Consider the following 4475-nt stretch of genomic DNA (forward strand, 5'->3'; position numbering starts at 1 on the left):
TGGAACAAAGGACAGGGTGGGTCAGTGGTCTCAAGAAATATACACACACACACACACACACGTGCAAGCGGTTCACTACGGAGAAAAGAAAGGGTGTGAGAGGATGGCATGTGACCCCTCCTCCTCCTTCTTCTCCTTCTCCTCCTCCTTCTCCTCCCCCTGCTCCTCCTCCTCCTCCTCCTCCTCCTCCTCCTCCTCCTCCTCCTCCTCCTCCTCCTCCTCCTCCTCCTCCTCCTCCTCCTCCTCCTCCTCCTCCTCCTCCTCTTACAGTCGGCGCGCCTTTTTCCTCCCGCCTCAGGTCTCTTTCAGTTCTTTCACCTTTCTTAACATGAACATTTTTTTTTCAGGGACTTTGAGGCAAACATGTGATCGTGCCATTAGTATTATCGTGTTATTTTCATTCATTAACTCCAATTCTTAGGTTTGTGGATCTTTTCATATTAGTTCGTTAGTTTTATACGCGTCTTTTAAGCTCAACTGGTTTCTTGTCATTACTCAAGTGATTATTTTTATTCCCTTTTAAATTAATCTTGACTTGTTTCGTTACTCAATAAGATTTCACCGGGAAACATCTATTCCCTGTGTCTTGTTTCCTCACGCGGTGCTTTTTGTTTCCCCAATATTCTGTGTAAACTTGAAGAGTAACCAGAGACACATTTCCGCCCCCGCTAAACGATCTCACGTAAGTCACGCCTCGGGAGGGAAATGCTGAGGGGAGTGGCGCCCCGAGAGACACACCACCCGCACCCATTGCAGTCTGCCATGTCCTGCCTCTCCCATCATGCCTTGCGCCAAGTATTCCTTTTATGGGTGATTTCAAATATTGTATATTAAAAAAAATTATTGTTGAGCCAGTCTTTTAATGATTTTTCTTCTAATCCACTCTCTGTTAGAAAAGAGAATGTTTACTAGTCCCTCACTGACACTCTCTCTTTGATCATTTCCATTGTTTCTTCATCAACGATATAAAGGTTTTGTTATCGCGCTCGTCATGGAAAGAGAGGGTAAGGATCCCTATGCACTGACCTTTTTTTTCTCTTAGTGCTACGTTTCCGTGCAGTTCGTTTGATATTTCCTACAGAATGAGTGAGTGCACGCGGGGAAGAGCTTGGCAGTGGCGGCGTCTCATCAAGGGCGGCGCGGCGAGGCATGAAGAGCAAACATTATCTGTGTATTTTGTAGCGCGAGTGTTTGTGTCCTGGCTCCAGGCGGCGACCAGGAGCAGGTGTAGGACTGAAGCATCCATTAAAAGGCCTAGTAAAGCTGCCTGGAGTGAGAAACGAGAATGAAGGCGCTTGAAGATGATTAGTGGTGCTGGAAATGAATGTTCTAAAGAAAATACAGAAGTGGAGAAATTAAAGAATCGTGGGTACCTTGTAATTGAAATCATAAGGGAGTGGGAGAGGAGAGCAAGGTTAAGTTAATAAAAAAATTAAATAAGATCTTTAGGCGTGGATTTTAGTGAGTTGCCCCGGCCCACTGGTCCTCACAAGTGCTCACAGGCGGGTTCATTCGCCCGAAGGCTCACGAGTTCCTTTGGTAGGGCCGCGGGACTGCCCTGGCCACGCCCTCCTGACCACGAGGAAAGGAGCAAAGTAGCCGCCTAAGAATCCTGCCGATGAAAGTAGATATTTGAGCTGATTTTCTGTGGTATATAGATAACCAGACTTTTGGCCGACGCCCATGTTATAGTAGTAGTAGTAGTAGTAGTAGTAGTAGTAGTAGTAGTAGTAGTAGTAGTAGTAGTAGTAGTAGTAGTATTAGTAGTAGTAGTAGTAGTAGTAGTAGTAGTAGTAGTAGTAGTAGTAGTAGTAGTAGTAATAGCAGCAGCAGCAGCAGTAGCAGCACCAGCAGCAGCAACAGTATACAGTGATTAGTTTTCCCCTTTACACGGTAGCCTCACTCATCAGACAGGTAATTGTTGTATGGGTGACGTTTACGGCCGAGGATAGCCACCTGTGCCGTGAGTGGCCGGCGGTAACCTGGCCCGGTGACGCGGCCTCTCATTACCGACCATGATCTGAAGACACCACCGCCTCGCCTGGCTCGTCTTGCTTGCCCTGTCTATTCTCCCTCCGTCTGCCCTTCCCTGGCCTCCTTAGCTTTTCCATACGTTCCCTTCCTTCCGTTGTCCTCCCATACGTCTCGCCCCATTCCACTATACCTTGTCTACATCCAGGCTTTTTCCTTCCTGAAGAAATCGGCTGTCTGGTCCTCAAGTACCTGCATACCTTGAGCTGTGTTGCGGCGGGTCGTTCATGAAAGAGTAATGAATGGCTTTTCGCAGCGGTTCTGTCAGTGAATGGCGGAGAAAAACGCTAACGATCATTGATGTAATGTAATTGTGACCGTCGGCCAGCGGTGCCTTGCCTCCCGCTGTTTCCATTTGGGGCAGCAGCCGTAATGGCGTAATTGGAATAATAACGCCAGGAGTCACGAGACGCGCCCCTAGAGGTGATGGCGATAGTGAAAGTGGAAGGAGGAGGAGGAGGAGAAGGGTGGTGCTGGCGTTGGTGGCGTTGGGAGGCAGGGGGGGGATGGCAGCACTAGTAATAGCATAGCAAGGTAGGGAGTTCCAGGAAGACGGCAGGCAGGGTGGCGGGGCGCTATAGCGGCGATGCCTTTCTCTCCTCCACCTACTTCTCTCCCATCTCCTTCAGTCCTAACTCATCCTCACCTTAATTAGAAATGGTGAGTTTTAATTACCATAGGAATCCCAAGCTATGAGGGAGACAGACAGACCTAACGGGATGAAGACTCTTGCATGGTAATGACAAGAGTGGTGTCTCTTAGTCACTCTTTTTCATCCGTTTCGCTTCGGTCCGTCTCGTACAAGATGGTTCCCTGTATGAGGACTCCGTGTATTAAAGATGAAATTCTTATGGTGATGAGTTGTCCCATGGATGTGTTGTGGGGAGAGCGAGGGTGCGTGATGGGGCGGGCGGTGGCGCCCTCGCGCGGCGCGGGTCTCAGGACAGCCAAGGCCCGACCCGCCGCTTATAACTGTCCGTGGCGGGGCGGAGGACTCAGTCCGTCTCAACGGCCCCCACGTCTCGCACACGCTCCTGCCTCCGCTGGGACGCCAGTCAGGGACAGCCTTCACCCCGGAGTGTCCCTCGCAGTCCCAGGGCCCGTGACGCCAGCCGCTGCTGCTTTAGTCACCGTGCCCTTAGCGGAGCGACCTAGGAGAGGGGCGAGGCGTGTGTTGTGGTGCTTGTAGACTGTGTCTTGGTGATCTGTGCCTGTGTCTGCCCAAGGGATAACACTGGCTGTGTGTCGACGTCTCGCTGCACAGCAAGCCGAGCCACAGCGCGTGGAAGTGAAGGTGTGGAGACAGTGCTGCAGAGGGAGGCTCACGCACTACGGCCAGCCCGGTCATAAGGTGTGTGTGCTGCTCTTCCATACACTCAAACACACACATGCACATACACAAGGCTCGCATGTCAACCATACACGTGTATAACAATATTTTAAATGTTCACAGTCCTCCCCGTCAACCACACTGACACACTGCAACACAGTTTACAATTCGCACCGTAAAACGTCTACACTATTGTGTCTAACCTGCAGTAAGCTTGAAGTTTATTAATAGTCTGTGAGCTTCAAGAAAAACTTCAACGCTCCACAAAAAGTGATCCTATCGTTCGTCACGCGCCCGCCCAGAGTGAGGACAACCTGTGTGCTGCGCCCCTCCTGGCTGGGAACAGCGGGGCACGAGCACTGCAAAGGAAAACTGGCCCACCTATATGAGGTGGCTTTTTAATACATTAGAGAGCCCATTCCTTCCCCTGTTCTTCCTGCCGAAATGTTAAGTAATCTTCACAGACTCTCACGCCGAGAGCTGTGAGGGCGGCGCGGGAAAGCAGGACAAGAGGCATTCCCAGGTGAGGACCAGACAGTGTTCTCGAGGCAGAGAAGCAGATGACGGCTCACTCACTTGATATGGTTTGCATCTCAAGGCGATCCAGTGTAGGTTATGCCTGGCTGCTGCTGTTGCTTCGGCTGCCTGACCACTTCCACCCAACGCAGTGCTTCTAGATCCACGCCCACTCCAAATTCTGTTCTTATGTTGACCATTTGAGAAGCATGTGATTTTTATAAGAAAAAATAGTGGTGGCTATCGTGGAGGTAGTATAATTGTAGCAGTAGCAATTATTGTAATGGTACTGTGGCAGCGGTGGCACTGTATCACTCTCAAGTTATCTGGTAAAACAGAAAAAGTCAAGCAGCTCCTGACGGGGCCACAGTAGTGAGTGTGACAACCGCGCTGGCGAACAGATGCCGTGGAGTGACGAGCTGCCGGGCGGACCAGGTTTCTGGCCCCGCCAGGTTACCCAGCGACCCAACGGGTGTCCTGGAATGAATGGGACGGCGCTGATCTGATCCTCCTGCGGCGCGCCGTGTGGCATGTTCCACAGACACGAGTCTGACCCCTAAAATGGAGAGAAAGAGAGAGAGAGAGAGAGAGAGAATAA

The sequence above is a fragment of the Portunus trituberculatus genome, chromosome 50, assembly GCF_017591435.1.
Source record: "Portunus trituberculatus isolate SZX2019 chromosome 50, ASM1759143v1, whole genome shotgun sequence".
In the NCBI taxonomy this organism is placed as follows: domain Eukaryota; kingdom Metazoa; phylum Arthropoda; class Malacostraca; order Decapoda; family Portunidae; genus Portunus; species Portunus trituberculatus.